This window comes from Peromyscus californicus, unplaced genomic scaffold (genome assembly GCF_007827085.1).
Source record: "Peromyscus californicus insignis strain IS unplaced genomic scaffold, ASM782708v3 Scaffold_15__1_contigs__length_86483966, whole genome shotgun sequence".
NCBI lineage: Eukaryota > Metazoa > Chordata > Mammalia > Rodentia > Cricetidae > Peromyscus > Peromyscus californicus.
The window spans coordinates 41,588,596-41,603,466 of NW_026294447.1; positions in this window are offsets into that span (position 1 = coordinate 41,588,596).

Here is a 14,871-nt window from a genome sequence, read left to right on the forward strand (position 1 = left end):
ACCAGATCACCAACAGTTTGGAACACATGCGAGTCATTTGGAAAGCAAGGCAGTTCTGGGTTTAGCATTGTGGTTGTTCCAATTTCAGAAGTGTCAATTCTCACCTGGAAAGAAAAGGTAGAGCAGAAGGCCTTGGCTTTAATAAAGTACAGAGACTCTAGACAGTTTTTAATACAGTCAGATTAGCATAGAATCATAAAGCTGCAGATTCAAGACAGCAGGCTATGGTTAAAGAAAATCAGATAGTGTCTTTCATCAACATTAACTATGCTCTACTATGTCAGAGTTGTTTTCATTAGAGTATCTTCAAGAGTTCAGAAGATAAGGGGCTTTTAGTAGATTGTTCTATGCAGATATGAAGAAATTCTTGACTAGGTGGTTTAAAAATGACATGAACAAAAAGTCACCATGAGTACCATATGTTGAATTTCATCTCTATGGTGATACAAGTAAAAATTATTTATTTATTCATTCATTCATTCATTTGTGTGTGTGTGTGTGTGTGTGTGTGTGTGTGTGTGTGTGTGTGTGTGTGTGTGTGTGTGCAGGTGCACTCATATACAGGTGCACATACCTGTATGCTCAGAGGCTAGATGACATTTTTGGATTCCTGGAACTGGAGGCTTATTAAGTGGGTGCTGGGATCAAAACTCTGGTCCTCAAGCACTCCTAACCACTGACCCATCTCTCTAGTCCACTTACTGTTATTCTTATTTGATTAATAAACCAACACTAGACCGATACGTCCATGAAACTGGCTTATACAAACCATAAGCACAACTCTGTTTTTAAGCATTTACCTAACAGCAGAATCCCAAACTTCTTGGCTTTTATATGATAGAAAACCTGCTAGACTTAGAAGGAAAACAATATGAGTTCAAGCTGTTATACTGTAGACCTCAGAGCTGTGAGAAAATATCTGGAACACCACACTATCTGAAGATTCAATATAGCCAACTTCCCCAGAGTGGTTCAGTATTACAGTATATGTGAGAGCAACCCACGCTTTAACAGTACCTTCCATTTGATGAGCATTGTGTAATCAGTGCATGATACAAATGTTGGCTCATTTGGATATTCATTTAGCACTTAGATATCGTACTGTCTTCTGTTGTTTTAGGAAACTGCTTTTAATAAGAGGGGTGTTTGATGTCTGGTAGATAACACTGGCAGCTGTGATTCTGATAGCAGCAGAGAAGGCAGTATGTAAAAGCATATCGTTGAAACTCTGGCCATATCGACTGCATAGGGTTCAGTGACCTTCCACCTCTACAGCTGATAAGCATTCCTGGGAAGAAATGGCTTTATTAAGCATGCTGTTGACAGGCTGCCCTTTATGATCTGAGCAGATGGCTGTCACTGGTCTCTTTGCTTCTTCCCTCCTACGAGCCCAACTGTCTTTATGCCTAGAGAAATCAAAGGGAATAATATATAGCTCTTGGTAACAGATAAACACAAACTCCATCCTTTTCTATTTTAATTGGGCCCTCAAGCAGGGAAACAGGAAGAGGGTGGCAGCTACAACACTCAGCCTCAGATGCCTGTGCTTTGTCTTCTGCATACGGAAACAAAGAGCCCTTTATTCTGTTCTCAGCATGGTTATTTTTCATACTGAAAGGGGATAAAGGCAGTTGATATATAGACTTCATCATTGTCTGATGTTATTTTTTCACATTTCCATCATTTTCTTTCTACATTAATTTTTGCCTTGGTGTTTCTGCCTTAGAAATATTAGTCAGTGATTTGTATTGATATGCTCTTTTAACTGACAGCAAGACATTAAACCCAATGGTTAAGTAAAGGGATTAAGAATTGAACCTGATTAGTTTCCCCTATTTATTCTAGGAAATGCTGCTGAACACTGGGGCATGTTACAACTCAGATGATGCCTCAGCTAAAATATGAAGAAAACAATTTTACCCTTTCCCAAGGACTCTGGGCTCATGAAGTAAAATTACTCTGCCATGATTAGTCAGTCCCAGTTAATATATTCAAGTGTTCATTAAGAGTTTTGTAGAACTATTTTAATTTATTATAACTGGAACACTTAAAATTTCCTAATCTTATGCAGTTGTGAGTCTTCAGTGCTTCTTTAAAGTAGCATCACAGAGAAGGAAAATTTGACATTCATGACTATTGAGTTCATCAAAGTTGATGGTCATTCAAAGTCTAAAAGATTGAGGAAATCTCTTCCTCGCTCCTTCCTCTCTTCCTCTCTCCATCCCTCACTTCTGCCCTCTCTCTCTTTGGAAAGCAATCACTTCTGCATTGAAAATCCTCAACACTACATAGAAGAGAAGGATCAACTAACTATGTATTGAGTTTTCTTGTAGGCCATCTTAAATAAAACAGAATCAGCACACCCTACAGCCCCATGTCAGGTCCACAGAAAGAGAAATTTATATCAATGCACCCTTGATGGCAGCAATGCTTTAGTATAATCTAGCTGCAAAAATATTTCTTCATCATCTATTAAACCCATCATCCAGTAATATATATGAGCATTTTTGAAAGAACCAGAAACCTCACACATTTCATTCACAATGACATAGATATTCCTGGAAAATTTCAGCAAGACGGCTTCATTTTAGTAAAGTTAGGTTTAAGCAGAATTGAAAAAGAACACTGCAAAAGCCAAAGTAATAACAAATATCAGTACTTCTGTGCTTACCCTCCGCTCTCTGTAACTTGCTGGAAGTATACATTTCTGGGCTGGAGAGATGGCTCCAGTTGTTGAGAGTATGTGTCCAAATTTGGTTCCTAGCACCATGTCTGGTGGCTTACAGTAGCCTGTAATTGCAGCTTCAGGGGGAACGAGGGAACCAATACCTCTGACCTCCACAGGTCCTGTACTTAGGTGCACATACCCGCCCCACATGCTAAAGTGTAACTAAAAATAATAAAAACAAATTTTAAAAAAATGGGTAAATTGCTGGCATGAAGAAAAAGTCTCTGCTTTCCCTTATGAACTACTTCCCTTGATGAACTTGGCAGGAACCAAATATTCATAGAGGAGAGAGCAAGCTATATTCATTTCTGAGTTGTCTGGCTTCTCATGACTTGTAACTGAATTTGGTTCCTAAATCTGACAGAGTATCTGGGGCTGGAGTGTCCATGAAGTTGGAGAATTGGTGGGGCCAGTGGTGGGCAAGGCTTGGCCGCATAGCGGCTCTCTTTCATTTAGTTAAAGGGCCAGTATGACTTGGTACACTTTACTATCTACCCAGCCCTGAGTGAAGACAGATGAGTCAGCAGCTGGGCATGAGGATGGAATAGGATATTTCACTGTGTTGCAAGGCAAGTACCACTGGGGTTCTTTTCTCCTTTTTGCCCTGGGTTGGAACTTTGTTTGTGATTGAAGAACAGAGTTACGTCTCCAAAGATTTTTTTTTTATGCATTGCATATCATATCTACTGTGGTGAGGTAGAAAAAAAGAAAGAAAAAAAAGGGTTGTACACTTGAGTAGTTGTATAAACTAGGCCTATGAAAGCTATAATTTGAAAACTATGTGGGTGGTAGTGTTGTTGAAGAGAGGAAGGAAAAGATAATTATGGGAAAAATACCTCAGATACATACATCAAGAGATACTAATTACATAACACGGTTAATTTAGGAAATATAGCTGACTTAGAGTCACATTGCATCCTGACTCAGATCTTGATCAGGAGCAAACCAACCCTGGAACAGGCTGGCATAAGTTTAGGGGGAATAAGAAAAGTACTACCAAGAACGAGTGCTTTATGCTGCAGTATCAGCCCCCTACTTTGCCTTTGTTTTCTTCTCTGTATTTCTGAAATAACTTTTGCAGTAGGTCTTGCGATGTCTGTCCGATGAGAAAATGGAGTCCATGGGTTGCCCCTTTATCTGAGTGTGAAAACTGAAGATCTTTTGGATGCACAAGTTCTTTTATTTGCTGAAATATTCTTGCCAAAAATGTTACAAAAAGGATACAAATAAAATCCCATCCCCAGGTAGGCGAGTGTGAGTGCAGAATATTAGCCTCAAGAAAAGAAGGATGCTGGGACTGTATGAGTGCTGGATATTAGCCTCAAGAAAAGGATGCTGGGACTCCTCAGGCAGAGGTTCTAAAAATGAAGTTTCTTTAAGTTTTTTGTTACCACAATCCTGTGGCTTGTTATTACTGTCACCCAACTTGAGAATATCAAAGGGCACCATTAAATAGTTATCCAGCTATGAGGCTGTTATTCTTTAACTAATATTGATTATAGCAACTTTTCTGTCTAGACTAAATAAAAATCAAACCTGTTTTTGAGATGCATAAAGATTCGTCCAAACAAATAATTTGGAAGAAATTTGCTCTTAGGAGAAGACAAAAATATTATCTTCTCTTTTTGGATGCTCATCCTGTTTCTTTTTTTCTTTCTTTTTTTTGTTGTTAATTTTCTCTCTTCTTCTGATGGAGATTAGACATAGAGAGAAATAGTCCTGTCCTCAATCTCTGTATTCACATGTCTTTCCCCAGGTTAAAATAAACTCCATTTCTTCTCCTCAAAAATGTTTTGGCTTGTTTCTACACGATGACTTCAACACTTTTAAATTTTTTTTTCAGCATCTCAAATGTTTATACCAATTTGTCAGCAGCAAGTATCAGTGACAGGTGGAGATAGAATATTATTTATGCTGAGATATCCAATTTTTACTTTTTTGGATGCTTACTTGAAAGATGATGCTGTGGGAATTAAAACACAGTGTTTATCATTGTTCAGTTGATTGTGTGAAGTGGAGTTTGCTCTCTGCTTTGACCTCATTGGTTCACACAGCAGAGCCTTGCAGAACCCCTCCTTTAAAACTCTTGCTATTATCCCACCCTTGAGAACCCCAGCACTGGAGAGAGACTTGAATGTCATTATTTGAAATGTAGAGCAATGCTAGGATAATCCATTTCAAATACAGTGCTACAGAATCTACCTTCTGCAAGGGGTCTGTTTCAAAGTTAGGCGATTTGTGTGTCAACTACAATATCACATGTGACTATGTATGTGGGGATGAGAAAGAAGAGGTATGAATACCAGCTTAAAAGGACAGAGGCAGCTAATAGAGTTTCTAGGGTATAGGGAAAGATTATCTGTTCATCTACCATCAAAACACTGTCACTCATGGAATAGTTCAAAAATAATTTATTCAGAAGATACTCATGAATACCTCCCCAAAGTCCCTTTACTTCTCAGATTCTTGACTCAAGATCTGTTAGGTTTAAAAAAAAAACATTAACATCATCCTTCGTGCTAAGTTTGATTTTATTAAGATGTTTTGTCTGGGACCTCTCCTTTCGGTTTGCATGGTGCCCTGGTCATTGATTATCCCCTGTTTTTTTAAACTTTCTTGCTGGTATCCCAGGCAACACCATTCTGTATATAATTTACTGTGCTACTTTCCTAGCAAACACTTGCTTTTTATGTTAAAACCTCTAAAGAGAACTGATAACCACTGCTGACTACTAGGTGTGGGGGTTTGAAGTGATGGCATCCCCATTGCCTTACACTGTTCCATGACAGTGTTGGACCTCACTGCAGAACTGGAGGTAAGTCTGGCTTTTATGTGTATCGTCTTGATATGTGGCAAAACTGTGGATGTAGGTTGAGTTAACCTCATTTTAGTCACCTGCCATGCAGCTCCATTGTGTTGAAAAGAAATGTCCCCATGAGTGACATGACAAAGAGAGCTCAGAAAATTATTTTCCACTTTTTGTCTTTGATAAATTGACAGTTTTGATTTGGCACATCTATTATGTAGATGACATTAAACTAAATGATATTATTAGTTGCTTTAAAAGGGAAGATTAAATTCTAAGATATTTAGGAGCTGGGTGATGATGGACAGAAAAAACTAAAACCATTCGAAAAATCTTGATTAGTATGTAGTAAATGCCAACCCTGTGGTTCAAAGGCAGTGAAGAATTAATTTATATCTCTTTACTGCAACCAATGAATGCTGAATCCCTAAGTAAAAATGGAGTTGATTTCAAGTGTAATGGGCAGCTCACAGAGATTTTGGAGAATAGAGGAAAGCAGCCTAGATCAAGCAGATCACAAGTCTTTCAATGTGCCTCTACACACATCTGAGTAAACACTGTGAAACACTAAGTTCTAGCATTTTCATCCATATGGATTCTGATCTGCTATAAAATCTGCTGTCACAAGCAAAGAGAATGCCTCATCTATTTCCTTTTATTTCATAAATACATGTCCAGTGTTGTGCTTATCTGATGGGAAGAATTTGGTCGGTGTCTGATTCCTGACAGAAAGAAATAGCAGTTTCATTTTCTAAAAGTGGCATTTGCTGTCCATTGAAGTCTTATACCGGCAGTTGAGAAGCTCAAAAGGTGAATTACAACTGAAAGAGTCCAAATAAATACTTTCCTCTTATGTTTATGGATGCCTATCTTCATATGTTAGGTATGGTGAAGGTTGCATGCCTCATATGTCTGGTATATTATTTATAAGGATGTTTTTATCTAGCTAATCATATTAAAGTTTTTGTCTTTTTTTTTAATTTTATTTTACAATACAATTGGGTTCTACATATTAGCTGCGGATTCCCTTGTCCCCCCCCCCCCCCCCGCCCCTCTCCCCTTCCCCCCAGCCCACCCCCCCCATTCCCATCTCCTCCAGGGCAAAGCCTCATCCGAGGACTGAGATCAACCTGGTAGACTCAGTCCTGGTAGGTCCAGTCCCCTCCTCCCAGGCCGAGCCAAGTGACCCTGCATAAGCCCCAGGTTTCAAACAGCCAACTCATGCAATGAGCACAGGACCCAGTCCCACTGCCTGGGTGCCTCCCAAAAAGATCAAGCCAATCAACTGTTTCACCCATTCAGAGGGCCTGATCCAGTTGGTGACCCCTCAGCCATTGGTTCATAGTTCATGTATTTCCATTCGTTTGGTTATTTGTCCCTGTGCTTTATCCAACCTAGGTTTCAACAATTCTCGCTCATATAAACCCTCCTCTTTCTTGCTAATTAGACTCCCAGAGCTCCACCCGGGACCTAGCCATGGATCTCTGCATCCAGTTCCCTCAGTCATTGGATGGGGTTTCTAGCACGACAATTAGGGTGTTTGGCCATCCCATCACCAGAGTAGGTCAGTTCGGGCTGTCTCTCGACCATTGCCAGCAGTCTATTGTGAAGGTATCTTTGTGGATTTCTGTGGGCCTCTCTAGCACTTTGCTTCTTCCTATTCTCATGTGGTCTTCATTTACCATGGTCTCCTATTCCTTGTTCTCCCTCTCTGTTGTTGATCCAGCTGGGATCTCCAGCTCCCCCAAGCTCTCTTTCACCTCAACCCTCGCCCTTCATTACCCCGACTCAAGTCCGGGCTGTTCATGTAGATCTCATCCATTTCTCCGTCATTGGGTGATCCCCGTGTCTTTCTTGGGGTCCTGTTTTCCAGGTAGCCTCCCTGGTGATGTGAGTAGCAGTCCAGTCATCCTTGTTCCTCATATTAAATTATTATATCTCATATTTTGATTTGAAGAGTACCAATTATTTCATGTACAATTTTCTTCATCAGAAGACAAAAAGAAATATTGGACTGAATATTTTCACTGAATAAATACTAATCTTTTGAAGATTTTCATATTTAATATGGGAAACATTCTAGCAGATGACAAAATATTCTAAAATGCTTCGTATATTATAATCAAAATGGTAATTTAAAATATTTGAACTTTTTGGATAACATGAAAAAGGAAGAATACTTAGAAAAATTTTAGGGCAACATGCCAGTATTGAGGAATATAAGTAGGCACACAAAGTTAGAAATAAGGGATCCCAATGTAAGCAGAAATATAACTTGTGGTGTGTTCCACAAACTTTGTATAGTCTCTGTATTGAAAAAGCCACACACACACACACACACAAAAAAAAAAATCATATAAGGTTGGGATGGAACCTCCATAGACATGAAAAGAAAAAGACTTTTTGACCAGTAGAAGATTATGGAGTAAGAAATACGTCATACCATTTAATACTTTACTACTATGCTCAGAATTAGTTACTGCTTTATAAGTGCTGATGCAAAAGTACTTTTTTTTTTCCAAATGCAGACATAATTCTAGAAGAAACATTTTTTTTGAATAGGTATTTTTTAAATCAATGTCTGTGCTTCTGGCTTCAGTTCATCAGCAGTACCGTCAACCTTAACTTCAGAATGAGTGGAAGTATCATGTTCTCCACCTTGTAAAGACAGGTCTGCACATGGAAGGACATTAAGGACTGAGCCTGTCAGTCTAAGGCATATATTATTGGTTAGCTATTTGACCCAATTTATATACACATAGCTAGGACTTTATGGTCTAAGGACCATTGAACTCTAAGACTTGTGGAATGTATCCCAATTACCACAACACCTGTGCTGAATTGGATGGCTTTGCTTCATTACGCCATCTTGCAGTGCTCAATAATCTTCCACAGGACATTCTGCACTGGTGGTTGGAGGATCCATTAGATGAACAGCCTGAGAGGTAGAAAGTCAAGCATAACAAATGTCCTCAGTGCTTGCAACTACCTTATGTACTGAGTCTTTTCATCACCCATGGCTTGATAACCAATTGCTGACAAGGTGAGATGACCACTGGGGTATTGTTTTTTTGTTATACTCCCCCCCCCCACTGGTTTTTATTTGGTGGGGGCCAAATTCATTCCCAGAACAGTTTGTGATGGGAAAACAAAAGAGGTAAAATTAATGGTTTTTTCATGGCTCTGTCAGTTTTCTAGGTCACCTTTGTTCATCTACAGTGCAGCAAGATCCTTCTAGGAGACATCTTAGCTGCTCTGACTTCTCTTCCTGCTTCAGCTAACTCAACTCTACTTGTTTCTTAAACATCAGGAATTGGGACCATTTCACTTTTTAAAAGAATTGTAATTTGAAAAGGAAATGAATCTTGGGAAATCACGGGTGTATGTACAGAAGTTTCTCAAGGAGTCCTTCAATTGTGGGTCTTACTCCCTTGAGGCAGGGTCTCTCACTCTCTTGACAGTATTTGAGGCTGATCTGTGGCTACAAGTCTGTCTCATTGTCTATTCTCATCTTCCAGTGCTGCTTAATGGATTATCCATGACCACACCCAGCTCTCTGTCTGGATCCTGGGGTCTGAGCTTGTGTCCTTGAGCTGTGGGATGGTCTGTATGTCAAATGTGTTGCTGATTGGTCAATGAATAAATCACTGATTGGCCAGTGGCCAGGCAGGAAGTATAGGCGGGACTAACAGAGGAGAGAATTGAGAGAACAGGAAGCTGGGTGGGAGAGACACTGCCAGCCGCCATGATGAGAAACAGCATGTGAAGATACCGGTAAGCCACGAGCCATGTGGCAAGGTATAGATTAATGGAAATGGATTAGTTTAAGCTGTAAGAACAGTTAGCAAGAAGCCTGCCATGGCCATACAGTTTGTAACCAATATAAGTCTCTGTGTTTACTTGGTCGGGTCTGAGTGGCTGTGGGACTGGCGGGTGAGAGAGATTTGTCCTGACTGTGGGCCAGGCAGGAAAACTCTAGCTACATCCTTGTGTCTGCACAGCAAGCTTTATTACCCACCTCGTCACCTCCTCAGACCCCTTCACCCCCTTTTAGAAAAACTATTTTTATTCCAAAGGTTCTGTGTTTCCATAATGATACCTTGCTCTTGATGTTTACTATAAATTGGATACTGTTCTAAATCACCTGCACATGTCCAGTTTACTTGTCCTTAAAACAATACCAAACCTCTCACATAGTCGCTAGTCTCTACTTTGAAGCAAGGAGGTAGAGGATGAGAGAGTTTTGAAAGCTGGGATTTGAACTCCCACAGTCTACATTCAGAAACTGTCCTTTTGTCTATCTTGTATGTTCCTCTGCGATGTGACATGCGGTATCCGGCCCCTGCTAGCAGTGTGTTTTTGAGCAGTGGCATAGTCTTTGATTTAAAGGAAACTCTGAAGAGTTACAGACTTGCTATGGATTTTGAAGTTAAATTGTATGACTGCTCAACTGAGCATCTTGCATAAGTGTTGTTTTTTATCCTCCTGGAAATATGTTGAGATGCATTTATAGTGGACTCAAAAACATGGCACAGCCATTTTCCCAAATCAAGAGTGGTGGTTGTATGAGGACTGTAAAGTAAGTGCTTAAAAACCCTTGCATACTTACATATATCATGTGCTGAAACACACTAGTGGGTATTCCTTCTATTTCTACTGCTCTCTTCCTTCCAACACAGAAGTCTTCAGTTTTCTCTGCATCTGCTCAAATCAAAGAACAGCTATGTGTGACCGAATCAATGATCTGAGTCTAATCCTTTAGAATCCTTACATGTATTCATTTATTCAGACCCGTAGGCATCCATTTCCCGTCTTTCAGACCATTGTGATAATTGGGCTGTAACTGAGTCTTTTCTAGTGTTCTTCTAGATAAACCAGTGCAGAAGTATGTGGATCTATGTATCCGACTTTCTCATCTGTCACTGCCAATCTTCCTTCCTGTCAGGGCTTTCCCGGAGGACCACAAAGGGGAATTCTGATATTTAATGGGAGCTCATTTCAATAGTATCATTGTTCTGGGTAGTTTTGTCCTACAATGCCACAACTTTGGATTATTATTATTATTATTATTATTATTATTATTATTATTATTGTTAAAGTCATTGTCATGTGAAAGGAAGTAAGCAGTAATGGCATTTAAAAGTGGTAACAGCTGGTCTTTATTAAAAGCTCATGTGCATTTGCAAGAAACGCTTAAGCACCTACCCCATTTCATCTGCATGCCAGCACTTCAGTGAGTGTATGGATAAATATGTGAATAATGATGCTGTGAAGAAATGTCACAGTTTCCTATTTTGCATGGGGGAAAGGGGTTAAAACATCTGGCCGAAATTTCAGGCAGCCAAGAAGAGTTAGGAGGAACATTAACAATCTATGTAATCAAATTGCTACTTATATCCCTCCTCCGTTTGAGCTTCACGAGATTGACATATGAGTATAGATGTATTCAAACACTGGTCCAAGGAATGAGGGAGAAAGGCTCTTTCCTGGATGGCACAAGAGGGTCGCTATCAAACATTCTCTAGCACAAGATGGCTCTGTGACTCTCCATAAAATTCCTCTTCACAGGATTTGGATTTTCACACAAAATAAAAAGAATTCCCCCCCCCCTCCCGCTTTTCAGTTCTCTCCTTTTCCGTGGAGATAGTTCAGAAGTGTGCAATGATCTTACGACGCTGACCAGTAGATGGCAGCAAAAGCCCGCCCTAGACCCCAGCACCAGTTGCTGAGTGGCACAGGGAAGCCCAAGGCAGCTTTTAAAGTATCATCAGCCGCCTCCTCCCCTGACAGGACAGGGGGGCTGATTTTCCAGGTCGCCCATGTCTTATTACTTTAGAAAATAATCATGTAGAAAGCCTTTCCGTTGAGTTTGTTGCCGCGTTTGTGCAGGATGGAGACTGTCAAGCCCGAATCAAACTAACAGCAGGAAAAAAAATAAATGGCGACCCGGGAGAAGTGCAGATAATTTCTATTAAGGATGTTCCTCATGGGTTTTTCAAAGGACTTTTTTTTTTCATCACCAAATCTGATCAGCGAAGCAGTGTTCTTCATAAATTATTTATTAGCCTCTCTTCCCTATCTTATCTGTCCCTACTATTGAAACAAGCAAAAATCCAACTTTGGGTGAATTCTCTTGTAAGGATATTTGGCTAGAAACATTTCTTTCCACCCTCAGTGTGTCAGTCATGAAGCCCAAATGTGTCAAAAACCAAGTACAACAAGAGACACTTTTACTTTACATTAGAATTTTCTTTTCGAAGAACATTGGCCTAGACATCTAATATTTTTGTTAATATTTATTTGATTTTCGGCCTATTTGTGGCTCTTTTATCTGGGCCAGTGTGCTTTGTACCTCAGCTGCATTTGGTTCTCTAATTGACTATGAGGGTCCTTCCGCATATGCACCACGTTGGCAAGCAAAAAGCATCCCCAAGTGTTTGCTCCATTGTGTCTAAAATGGAGATGAAAGTATTTTACATGATTGTTATGAGGGTTATACGCCATTAAATGAATTGGTCAGTAAAACTACTAGTTTTGGTGCTGACTAAAAGCTCACTGTGGCTTAAGCAGTGGTGAGACCACAATAGCGAAAATTCCTTCTAGTTTTCCCGGCCTGTGAATCTATTCATCAGTTTCTCCCTACTCAGCCACAGAGTGACAGACATCTATCCTAAAAAAGGAGAAAGTTGAGAGATGCTGAGAAGAAAATGATCTAGAGGATGAGAGATTGGCTCACAAGGAGTAGTGTTTCTTTCATGACTAATAAGTACCAATGCATCATTCATCTCTGTCAAGAGTTCATTATGCACCAACGAGACTTAATAGAAAGAAAAAAAAAGAAGAAGAAAAATGATATTGTTAGAGAGGAGGGGAAAAAAAATTCAAAACAGAGTTTTTGAAGGAATAGAGAGAATGTCATCACCATTGTCTAGGCTTGATCTAAGGCAGCTTCCCCAGGATTAATCAGGGCCTGGTGTCGTTAAGTCTGCAATCACAGCTATGCAAGAGGCCAAGGCAGGGGGCTGACAAGTTCAAAGCCAGAATGAATTACACGGTGAACTCAAGGGCCGTCTGTGCAAATTAATGGGGCCCTGCTTCAAAATAAAACATATAAAGGGTGATAGGGCTGGATTTCAATAGTGAAGTGGCTTGCCTAACTTTTGTGAACCCCTATGTTCAATCCCCAATACCACTCTTAAAAAAAAAAAGCCCTAAAAAATTATCTAGGATTTGAAAACAGAACTGATGGCCAAGTGCTTTGAGAGCTAATTCCATTTAGTATGTATTCACACACACACACACACACACACACACACACACACACACACACACACACACACACATATAATTTCATTGTTTGGAATGAAATCCTACATTAGAAAATAATATTTCTTCACAATGACCAATCTGGCAACCTATGTTAACCACTTTGGTGATTTTCTGAGCATTTGGGGATATCCATCCATTTGGGGCCATACTGTGCCATGAACATGTTTATAACACACAGGAGCCCAGGTTCTCGGGCCTGTTTTACATATGAGTAAATGGAACATCTTGCTAAGGGCTGTCTAACTGCAGGTAAGGATGAGAGGTTGGAGTTCTGGGAGTTCTCTCACCATCGCTCCTGCCTCTCTGCTCCCATAGCTTCTAAAACAAGCAAGAAACACCCACCAAATGTCCATCTTTGAAAGTGAATAGCTCCTTAGTCGCCAGTCTCCCTTGCCATCCCCAGGCTGTGTGGCTACAACAGCCTTACCTCAAGGAGTCTGCAACTGGCAGTGCCCTAGTCAAAGGTAGCTGTGTTTTATGTTTTTTTTTCTTGTTTAAAGAAAATTAGAGTCCATCTTTATTTATCCACCCATGAACATTTATAGGAAACACAGTATGGGATGTCATGGAGAAGAGGACACAGATTGCTTTTGAAAAGCAAAGACTTGAAGACAAGAGAGGCTGTCATCATTTGATGCACTTAGAAAATTCCCAGAAAATTACCTAGGATCTGAACATAAAGGGTATTGAGACCAACATTGAGCTAAGTCTTGTTTGATATCAAAGTAGCCATAGAAGTCAGCTACCTTTAGGAGTCTCTTTGTTGTAAAATGGAAATGATGCGAAAACACCTTTCATAGACCTAATCTATTTATCTATCATCTGTCTGTCTATATAGTTTAGCTTGTGCATGATGAAATGATTACCGTGGTATCTTACATAGAAGATGCAGTTGGCACAGGTTAGCTACTACAGTTACTACCATGTAGCCCCTGCTCCTGTGTCCTCAGGAAGTCTGCCGTTCTTGCCAAAGGTTAAAGGTCTGTTTGACACTAGAGATTCAACTTAGCCTACATTAGTGTAAGCAACAACAGAATTTCCAAATTTCAACAAAGTCACTAAAAATTGTTCCACAGAAAGTGTAGTATTTTGTCTTTATCTTGGCCTTAAGCTTGGAGTATATTCATAGGACATGTATTCTATAATTGACTGTCTTTTTTAGTTATTGGTTATGAGTTGGATTTCCTGTCGATGGAGGTGGTCTTGATAATGAAAATAATACAAAAAGTTAAAATGGCAGGGCTCTGACCTATTTTCTGAAAACCAATGAATGCTCTAATTATATATGTATTCTAAACATCTAAAAATCCAACTCACATTAATAAAGTTGGATATTTTCAGATGGACCACAGAAATGTTTGGTTCAAGTATTGCCTTATCTGAAAAATGTGAGGCTCTGCAATGGTTCTAGCTTCTATATATATATATTTATTTACAAGATTTATCACATGCCAGACCTTGTGGCAAACATATTGCATATCTTTCCATGTTAAACTGACAGCCAACTTGCAAAGTATGTGTTATTTCTGTTTTATAAAGGTTGAGTGGAGCTCAGTAGGTTGTAAGTGAGTCAAGATCCTGTCGCTGACACATGGCTCGAATTCTAGCTCTTTGATTTTAAAGCTTGGGTTTATAACTGCACGAATCTAACATTACTATGAAGAGCTCTTCCATCTTGAGACAACATTTCAAGTACTCCTTACTGTAGTAGGTAAAAGTGTTTTGACATATGCCTTCAGCTTGAGGGGGAACAAACACAGCTTAAGGAAAATACACTCAGTGCATCACATATAAACTTAGGCATTACCACTTGCGGCATAGAAACAACATTTTACTTTTCTCAATTCCATTTTGTTCTCAAGTTCCCCCAAGCAACCTAGATCAGACAATGTATTTTATGGAGTTCTGGTATACTCAGTCCTAACTAGTTCAATTTGCAGTCTGATCTAAGCAGCTCTATTTTAACAGTTATGTTTTGTTGAGGGAGAAGTTGGGTACTAAAATTTGC